We start from the raw sequence: 11,175 nt of genomic DNA on the forward strand, positions 1-11,175 counted from the left end.
CTCATACCAAGCAACAGGATAGGATTTCAAAAGGTAATGCGAGAGCTGATACAGCTGCAAAGCAGGCAGCTTCAGAAGTATTTCTTTTGAATGAGGAACTACAACCCTCTGAGATTTTAGACTTAGAAATGTTAAAGACAATGCAGACACTCACTAAGCAAGTTGAGAAACAAAGATGGGTAAAACGAGGAGCAATTCTCAAAAAGGGGCTGTACATCTCTAAAGAAGGGAAACCGATATTACCATCTAATTTGTTTAGATATGCAGCTTTGTTGAGCCATGGGCAATGCCATGTCTCAACAGGGGGGATGGTACAGCTGGTGAACCAAGTGTTCACGACATATGGATTCACCAACTATTCTAAAAAAATTTTGTTTGATGTGTCACGTTTGTAACAAACATCATGCACAAGGGGCGTTAAAGCCCAAGCAAGGGAGTTTCCCTACACCACCATATCCATTTCATACTATCTGTATGGATTTCATAGAGTTGAATAAATGTGAAAATAAGAAGTATTGTCTTGTCATTGTAGATATGTTTTCCAGATGGGTGGAAGCCTTTCCGACTAAAAATCCAGATGCGGCTAACGTAGCGAAAATTCTCGTTAAAGAAATCATCCCTAGATTTGGCATTCCGGAAAGGATCTACAGTGACAATGGCACACACTTCATAAACCAAACCATACAACAGTTAAGTAAACATTTTGGTATTTCTTTGAAAACTCATTGTGCGTATCACCCGCAATCTGGGCTAGTAGAGAGGCATAATGGGATTTTAAAGAGTAAGCTAAGGAAGTTAATAGAAGAAACACAGATAAATTGGGTGTACTGTCTGCTCCTGGCACTGTTTAGCATGAGAACTGTTCTGAATGCAAAAGGATTGACTCCTTTTGAAAAACTATTTGGAAGAGTTTATTATACACCTCAGTGGAAACCTCTCATGCCCGCAGACCAGGAAGCCGACTGTACACTAGCAGAGTACATGAGAAATTTGTTGAATTCTAAACATCTGTTGCAGTCAAATTCTGTTTCAGATAAAGAACAAACCGAGACATCGGAAGTGGCAGTGGCCTCTGGGGAGTGGATCTGGGTGAAAACACTCAAAAAAAGAAACTGGACGACACCAAAGTGGGAAGGTCCTTATCAGGTGCTACTGTCGACACCTACTGCAGTCAAAATCACAGAGCGGGCCTCGTGGATCCACCTAATGCACTGCAAACTAGTTAAGACCTTTGAACTGGACAAAAATCTTGTCACATGTCAAGAGCAAAAATGATAGAATCTAGAAAAATCCAAATAAAACTACTCGGAAGAGTTGGAGAAAACAGGAATGCAGAACAACCATTTCCTCCGAAGTACTGCATAATCATCCTGTTAACTGTACTAGTGACAATAATATTTTTGTTGTGGCCATTCCTTTTCCCAGCCACACAAACTGAACTGAATAAACGTGAAGCGTTGCTCATAGACTGGCACCCAAACTTCAACACTTACCAGGCCATCAAATATGTGTATGTTGAGACTTTCAATGTTTCGAATTGTTGGATTTGCACGGCTTTGCCGACAGCATACGGGGCGTTATTAATGACTTCAGTCCCCCTAGGAGTCAACAAGACCTGGGAAAACTTGATTTATGATACATCAATTGTTACATCACAAGATAAAATAGCATTGCACTTGTCTGTTCCACAAAAAGGGACTGTGTGTTTTTTTAAAAATGATACTGTTCAGGTGGGTTGGAGCAATTGCAATGTGACTGTTCCTTATAGATGCTACACTAAAGCTAATAATGCAGGTTCTTATTGTAATACAAACTATGATTCATTTTTTGAATTGATGCACAAAACAATTGATGAAGTAAAACATGATTCTGTTCTTTATAAACAACTGTCTATAATTGATAGAAAAATGTTTCATGCAGGACAAGTGTATATTCATAGTAAAATTACTACTAAAGTAGAGGATTGTTATTTTTTATGTGGTAGGAAAGCATACAAGTGGTTACCTGAGAATTGGTCCAGCAGTTGTTTTTTGGGCTACCTGGTTCCGGCCATATGACACACGGCAGTCTTACCTCGAGGAAAAATGCGTAATGTCCGAGAGGTCGTCAAGAAACCCATCAAGAAACCTGTAAATCCAGTGGGGCAAATCGATGCATGCTGGAAAAACCATCATTCTATAAGCGATAAAATGACACACATGGACTTGAGTGACAGTGTTATATCGTGGGCAGGTATATTACCAGCATATGGAGCAGTGAAATCGATCTGGGAGCTGAGAAAACTATCTAAACTTCTCGAAGTAATGAGCAATGCAACTTTTTCCGCTCTAGAATTGGTGACTGATGAACTGAATGCCATGAGAACTGTAGTGCTTCAAAACCGCAAGGCTCTCGACTTCACCCTAGCGGCGAAAGGAGGTTTGCGCTTTAATCCAGGAGGAGTGCTGTTCGTATATTCCTGACCATAAACATGAGATAGACAATCACCTTTAGGTAATTCAGCAAGTGTCGGCCATGACCAAACCAGGACCAAATCCATTGACGGACTTTTTCCAGAGATTGTTTGGGGGGTGGGGTACTATCCTAATGAACATCCTGATTGCCATTTGTGTAGGAATGATCCTACTGGGAGTATATGTTTGCTGTGGCATCACCTGCATGAAAAGACTGATCAAAGACCTTATAGACATGTCAGTTTCAGAAACCTTATATCAAGGTGCTGAGTTTGAAGAACTGTTAAAAAACTGAAAATGCTTTCATAAGTTTAAACTGAATGACTCTTTTAACTGCAAATCCTGAGTAGGAAGAGGTTAGTGGAAGAAAAACTGTTTATGCTTACTTTGAAAGTAGAATAAAAGTATTAAAAGGGGGGAAATGTTAGAAAAATATGTATTAGTGTATGTATTAGTAATATGCTTAGTGCATTTAAGGTTTGAAAAGGGTTAACACATTTATTCTATTTCACACTGCATAAATCTGTACAAACTGCAGAAGCTTTCCAATCTTGTATTGTCATGAAATATGCGCAGTTATAATCTTTGCTTATGCTCTGGAAATTTACAGGGAAGCAGATAATTTCTGCTTGTGTCAGGAAAATAATAAATAGATGTATCACTTGTATTAATGTTATGAGATTTAGACAAGGAGTTCCGCTTATGCTGTGAGAAAATACACAGCTGCAGAAGCTATTGATAATAAGAACAAAGACTGCTTGAAAATATATGAACTGCAATCAGCGTTTACTTGTGTCTAAGCTAGAAAAGTACCTTGAAATGTAACACATGTATTAGAACTACACAATAGAAGCTTGTATCGGGCTAAAGACCCCAAGGTCAGGTTGTTTTTCTCAAATGTTTTTCATAAATCCAGTCATGTCAGCAGAAAATCTGAGTAACATCTGCTGTAGAACAATACAGAAAGTTGTGTTTAATTACGTCAACTATAGAAAACAACATTTTGTAGAACAGTATAAGAAGAGCATACTTCCTGTTAGTAGTTAGGCAAAATCCTGTATGTGCATGTTTTTGTCTCCTTGCTGCAAGTAATAAAAGGTGCCATACCTGAACCTAATGTGAATTGGTCTTTGAAGTTTTTTCCTTTGACACCCTCTCTCTCCCAGGTGCCCCCCAGGAAATATTATCTAATATAGCCCCACTAACTGTCAGTAGAAAGTAGGCATTAGGTGCAGTCTCTAAGGTCATGAATACAGTTTCAGTGGGCTCCAATAATATCAAAGAAAACCTCCTAAATAGCCTGAAATATGACCTATCAGGGTCACAGGAGTCAATATTCAACAATTGCACAGGCTTTTTGTCACATAAATTGAGAGGAAGACTGCAATGGTCATCCCACTACACAAAGGGAGACTATCAGTGGATTTAGGGAACTACAGACCCATGACCAATTATTAATCTCATATACAAAGCCATTGAAAGAGTTATCATGTAAATAAAGAGGGCATGCTGGTGAGAAAGATATGTCATGGTTGGGAAATTTGAAATTCACCTATGGGTCTGGCCCCCATATCTTTGATAGACAGAGGTAGGTAGTAACAATGCAAAAACTAACAAACCCCCGCATAACCTTTAGGAATTTATTCATTTTTTTCTCAATTTTTTTTTATTTTTCAAATACAGTTGAATAAGTTCCATAGTATTTGCATCTAACATCTTAAATAACTATGTACACTATTTACATTAGCCTGGCACTATAACAGATCTTAATGTATACAGTTACTTTATAAGTATGTCCAGTCCATTATCAGAGTGTCTGATCAATTATTGTATAGTGTCAATCAATGATTAGACTTTTCCCCAAAGGTTGTTGATAAATGCCTTTGGATAAATTCTTAGTTCTGTAATTTTAATTTCCAATAATGCTGTAGTCTTTGGTAGGCTGTAGAAGTCTTCCAAAGTTGGTATTGTGTTTGTATTCCATCTTCTTGTTATACACTTCCTTGAAATTGCAAATATAGTCCATACTAGATATATGTTTGACCTATTCAAACAAGGACCTTCGTTCACATTTAATAATATAAGAGATTTAGTTAAATAAAATGATCATTAAATAAAGCTCGTAGAAAGGTGTTAATACCATTCCAAAATGGCTTAATTTTAACACAATCAAACAAAATGTGGTTCCAATCTGCATTGTGTACTTGCTCACATCATCAACATATCACTTTGTGGAAGAATTAATTTTAATAATTCTATCTGGAGTTAAGAATGCTCTGTGCAAGCATTTCCAAATAAAAACGTTCCAGTATTGTGTAAAACCTTTAGAAATTTCTGAATTAACGTACTCCCTAATAGTAATCTCCCATGATATTTAGGAACACAATTTAGTTGGGTTCCATAACTAGGCTTTTAAAGGCCCTGGCAGTCATTATCCTGATGTATACCCATGAACCTGTGATTAAACTAACATAGGAAACCTTCAGACACTGGACCCAACCCAGTTTGGTTTCGTGAAAGGCAGGTCATGCCTACTGAACCTGTTTTATGAGAAGGTCACCAAGGCAATGCATGAAGGAACAATGGCTCATACTGCCTTCACTGACCCAGCTAAGGCATTTGATATAATACTTCTCTCAGATATTATAAATAAACTTGCATAATTAGACTTAAACCCCTATCTAACTCACTGTATAGGCAGCTGGCTCACAGACAGGACCCAGGAAGTTAGGATCAGAGATACCACTTCCATAAAGAGGCCAGCAACAGTGGAGACCCCAGGGATCTGTGCTACATCCATTCCTCTTTGGCATATATTTTTCAGAAGCTAAGGCCAATGTCAAGAGCATTTGCAGTTGATTGCAAGCTAAGAACAATCATAGAACCCCCACCCACACCCAAGAATCTAAAATATTACAGGAAAGTCTAACACAGACAAGTGACTGGTGCCAAAGCCTTGGCTTAAAACTCAACACTTAGAGATGCATAATGTACTTTTCAGAAAGTCTGTCACCAGGGAAACTACCTCTTTGATAAGACATCCCAAAATTAGACACAGTAGCCATGGATTTGGGGGCTCATGCAGATAGAAACCTGGGTCTAAGATAGTAAGAAAATCATTCTATGTCACTCACCTTATAAATAAGGCATTGGATCTAGGTCCATGAAAGTCATCATACCACTGTACTTAGCTGTTATCAGACCCATCATTGAGTATGGTGTCCCTTTTGGTATGTACCTGACCAGGCACATGTAACAACTGGAGTGCCCACAGAGGTTCCACACAGAAAGAATAGAGAGTGCAAACACAATGTCCTTTGCAGATCACTCTGTCTTTATACACTGCTTCTAAAAGACTGCTGAGAGGTGATTTATGCCTGGCATAAAAGGCACCCTTGAATCCTGGTCTGATGGTCCTTTTGCATGTCCACAAAATGAACAGCACCAGAAGTAATACATCCAAGAATTTAAACTTTGCTTGGATTAAATAAGTCATGTTGAAGGGGCAGGTTTGTATCTCAGATAATCCCCATTCTCTGGAATAGGCTTCTCATACATGTGAAGTAGAACCCTTCCCTTACACTATTCAAACAAAAACCTGGACCAGTGGAAAGGAAATAGGAAATTCACCCCTAGTGTGACATCTGTGCCTCTGCTGGACAGAGGCACGTGTTAAAATATGACCTAAAATATACTTCTTAGGCACAATAACTTGTGGGATACATTTGGTTTGTATGGCTAGGCTTATAAAGGCCCCAGTGGTCACTAGCCTAGTTTACACCTATGAACCTAATGAACCTGTGTTTCTAAAGTATAGCCAATCGATCCACTTATGCTTTACTGATGAGGTCAGAAAAAGGTTGAAACATGGCATGTCGATAGATGATGAGGGCTTGGCTTTATTGGCCTGAATGTACCTGTCGCTCGTCCTATGTTATGATTCAAAATGAACAGGCAGGGTAGTTTGTTTATATGCTTTATTGTATAGAAACGCAACAGGATGGACAGCAGCAACATAAATTATAAATGAACTAATCAACTGACAGACCATTACTTACATGCATGCTTACATCTCAACAGCTCTCTACAAAATGGCAGTCTGGCTTGCACGTGCTCAGTATTTATACACATATGCAAGCCCATGGAAAGCGTCTAAAAGGTATAGACACATACTAATCTACAGTACTTATAATGACTTAAAATGTAAAAAGTCATGTGTATTCAGAAACCATGTCACTGAAACATTGGTATGTCCCAAAGTGGTCATTTGTATATATCCCATGGGCCTTCTCCACAGGAGATCTAAGGAATTACACAGTGAAGACTCTAGCATGATTGTGTCTTTCTTGCAGTTTTTACGGAACTGTTTGTCTGCGTGCCTTTTTACCCTTTGATTTAAATGCTGCATCATGAGATGTGCAAAATGGATAAGTATTTTAATGACAAGAATTTACTAACAAATCATATAAAATGACACCAGCATTAAAGATCTAAGGACAAAAGCAGGCAGCTGTTTACCTCATTCATCGCTGAGCAATCATAGCATAATTAATCTCCTTGCTTCCTAATATCCTCTTAAAGCCAGGACATTATTTGCCTACTAGGAGGTTTTCTTGCTAATCCCGTATTAAGAGCTTATGTCATACAGTTTTTCAATACCTTATAAACAATAAGGGTCATAAAAAAATGTAAAAGTAAAATAAAAAAGTTGTTCATTAGACAATGTGCCACACACTAGTGTTTGAATCAAAAGTGCATCTGGCGATATTGAATTTATCTCTCAATTTTATAAAAGAAAACTGGTAATTTATTTCCCTAATATTGAAACTGGTATAGTCATACAGTTATATTTCTGTAAACATGCAAAACAGAGCCAATATAACAGTTAATTAGTATTTTTGTTTGGTAACAGACTTTTCAGTGTTATATGACTAGACTAAGTAATGCACTACTGTTTTACAATATTGTACAATAAAAGCAAAATATGCATTTCATACTTTCACAATATTTCACAACAAAATTAATCAACAAAACCACACATTAGCAGTTATGAGCAGCACAATTGTGTACCTTATTCTAGTGCACAGAACAACAGCATTTGACAGGTTTAATACAGATGTGAATATATAGCTGATATTTTCAACTGCTTTAAAAAACAAGCATATATATTTCAATATGATTACACATTACCCATTATGTTTTAATGACAATTTTAACCAACACAAATCCTTGCATTTGCCATCCCAGCATTACATTTACACATCTCATTGCTATGTAATTAGGGTATTTTTTTAAATATCTGATATTTTTATAACTTTTTGCAAACATTCCTTAATAATCCTTTTCTTATACAACTCATGCTAACTGTTTCATTATATTTTATTTATTTTTATTTATTTATCCTTTGTTACAGGGATTAGTCCTAATAGGCTAGTAGCCTCTTTTCCGGGGAGACCCTAGGTGGTATTTATACTACTAGGGGATATTTGGCCAGGGCACCTGGGAACCTTGTCTACTCTTTTTGATATGTGTTGTGGGATCTTTTACATCTACCTGAGCTATGGACAGACATTTGCAACTGCCCTGTGGGTGCATGCCTGGCACATCTAATCTTTCAGATGACGTATTGTTCCATTATGCATAACTTAATTATTCTTGGGCTATTAGGCTCAATATTAGAATATTGTTAATGCAATGTACCTTAAATTGGTTGTTGGTCTAATGGAACTAACCAACAATGCAGAAATAAATAAATACTTCTATCTATGCCTCTGCTTGTTTTACCCAAGTATTTGCAGCATTATTTTTTCTAACACCAGTTTTTGCACCCTGGCACGACACCATTCCATTATTTTTTGATTTATTAAAGCAAATATATAAAATATTTCATATGTTTAACAATTTTTTTGCAAACACTTTCATTAACTTAAGCCCTATATGTACGACAATGTTGTTTTGCTGAGACTGTTTGCTGTATATTATTATCAGCTACCTTTCTACCTAATATATGACCCACTTTTCATGAGATATTTTAAATACTAGAATAATGTTAATATTAAAACAATGTGCCTCAAATAATTACATACCTTTATTGTTTTGGTTCTCCTAATTGGATAGGCTCCCCAAATTTAACAATACCATGTTCCATTTTTGATTTATAAGTATGAGAAACATTTCTTAATTTGTATAGTTTTTGCAAACATTCTTCAGCAACTGAAGCCCTGTGATTAAATCCTACAGTGATGCTCTCACTGTCTGTTTTGTTGTTGTTGTTTGTCTTTTCGGCTTTCCCGGCAAGGGGTCACCACAGCGGAACTCCGGTCCGTTAATGATTGGCAGTAAATTTTTATGAAATGCCGAGGTGCCAGCTCGACGCCCAACCTTCAACGAAGGCACGCCCATTTATGCATGCATGTCTTTCGAATGCTACCCAACCGCGGGGAGGACATGCAGACTCCACACAGAAGGCACTCCCAAGCCATACTGAGAATCGAACGGGAGAACCTCTTGCTGTGAGGTAACAATGCTACCACCATACACGATGCTCTCACTGTCTGTAAGCACCATAAACTTTCCTCTTATAACTGCTACCTTGCTTGCTAATGCATAATGTACTGTTGATGCAATATTAGTCTTAATATTAGAATAATTTTAATATTAATACAGTCTATCTACTTGAACAGGTCCCCTAATACAGCAGCACCACATTCTGTTTTTGTTGTATGAGTGCAAATTCTGAAAATAGTTTTTATTTTTCCTAAGCTATTACAAGCATGTTTCAGTAATACAAGCCCTTTACGTCCCACTGTCACATTTTCTTGCCAGATGCATATCTACTGTCAGCTTGCACATGCCTTCTAGCTTCCTTCATGATGTACATATAATAACTTGTTAGTGTAAATGGCAATGTAATGCAGTGTATGCTCCACACATAGTTCTATTTATTGATGTGTTTGTCTTTAGCAAGAGTGATTAACAAGCTATCATTTTCTTCTGCAGACTCACTGTTTAATGAGTACCTCCTAAAATGACAGCAGCACGTTTCATTTTGCATTAGTAATGTAAATATGCAACTCCTGTCCATCCACTCAGTTAACTGGCTTGACTAAATTTTAAAAATAAATCTAAAACACTTCTACAAGGCATCTTATTTCTACTGCTGGAAGATTTTGCCTAGATCTAAGGTGATACAAACACACAAAATGTGGCTAATGTTGATGCTCCTGTCCCGCATACCACAAAGTCCTTGAGTTCAGAATATCTGATCGCCATGGCTTATCAAGCTGATTTTATCCTTTCTGAATCATGCCACCTTGTTGACTTCATCATTTGCATGCAATATAGTTTGCAGCATGTTGACACTTGTGTGCATGTCCTCACCTGACTTTGCCACACAATGCACACTGCACTGTTTGTCCAGTAGCAGAGTTGCACAATGTCAGGCTTTCAATTGCCCCCTCCCTGTGTGTCTGCACTCACCATGCCGCTTCAAATAATACACTGCACAGTTTGTTTCTCAGTGTACCTCTTTGTTAGAATTATTGTAAACTCCTGTACACAGCTTCATTTAACAACCTGGTAAATACATCTCACCTGTCCTTATTGCTACTGCAAAATGTCAAGCCTGCATTGCTGAACATTAAATTCAATGCCTACTTCTGAATTAATTGTGTGAACTGTACAAACAGTGCTGCTGGTCTATGTTACATAACTACATACCTATTTCTGTATTAAGTAACTTCTCTACTGACTGTACATAAAGTTATGTGTTAAACAGTTGCTGTTGGGCCCAGGTCATGGCTGAAATGGAACTGTTGGCCAACGTACCTACCTACCTACTTCGTTAACAAATTAAATGAATAACTAAACAAAATCAAAATTAAAAGGGCTCCATGGCAATGTAAGGTTACACTGCTTAAGATCCTCACAGATCAATAGTCTAGTAAGTACATATGAACCTATAAACCTACAGCCTAACTTTGTAGGATTTCTTCATGGGGTTTCCTCGGAAAATGGGCTTAATTCAGTGGGACAAATCCAGGCAACAAAACATGAGCATAAATAACACGCATAAACCATTTGAAGATTTGTTAATGGGATAATGGAAATGATTTAAAAGGCAGACAAAAAGGAGTAAGCCATATTGATAAAAGAATAAACATGTTTAAACTAAATTGCTGTTTAACTGTCACCAGCATCATCATTCTAAATGGGTTTATTGTCAACATTAATATTATTGATTATATTCCACCTAAAATTTCCCTGAAAAAAGGCATATGTCATGCATGTCAATCTTATTTACAACGTTTTATGCATTGATATATATGCTGAGACTTAAATATAAGAAGACCCTTGTATGTTTATATTCCTCCTATTTTAGTCACGTAGAGATTTTGTTAAACAATTTTTGTTTCTTCAGACTTCTGTGATGGCTAAATAGTCTTTATGCTTAAACCTACCATTTCATGGGGTATCCTTTTACATACCAAACATGTATGCTGCCCAGAAATGTGTGGAAGTCCAGGGATGGCTATAGACTGAAAACTGAGCAAGCAATAATAACCGAAAGGGTGTGTGTTAATGTGAAATTAATGCCCGCCCAGGGGTGTTGTGAGGCCCGATATCGCAGGCGAAGGGCCTCTACAGCCCTGGAAGGGCATTAATTACACATTAACACATAGCCTGGAGGGAATTATTGTGCTTAGAGAATGGGCTTGCTGTA

The 11,175-nt window shown here is 37.4% G+C and overlaps 1 protein-coding gene across 1 annotated transcript in view; it reads right to left on the minus strand.

Moving 5' to 3' along the window:
- Window positions 1-11,175, minus strand: part of KY (kyphoscoliosis peptidase) — a 538,508-nt gene that overhangs the window by 295,115 nt on the left and 232,218 nt on the right. The window lies entirely within an intron of this gene.

This window comes from Protopterus annectens, chromosome 6.part0 (genome assembly GCF_019279795.1).
Source record: "Protopterus annectens isolate FY-2018-M chromosome 6.part0, PAN1.0, whole genome shotgun sequence".
Lineage (NCBI taxonomy): Eukaryota > Metazoa > Chordata > Ceratodontiformes > Protopteridae > Protopterus > Protopterus annectens.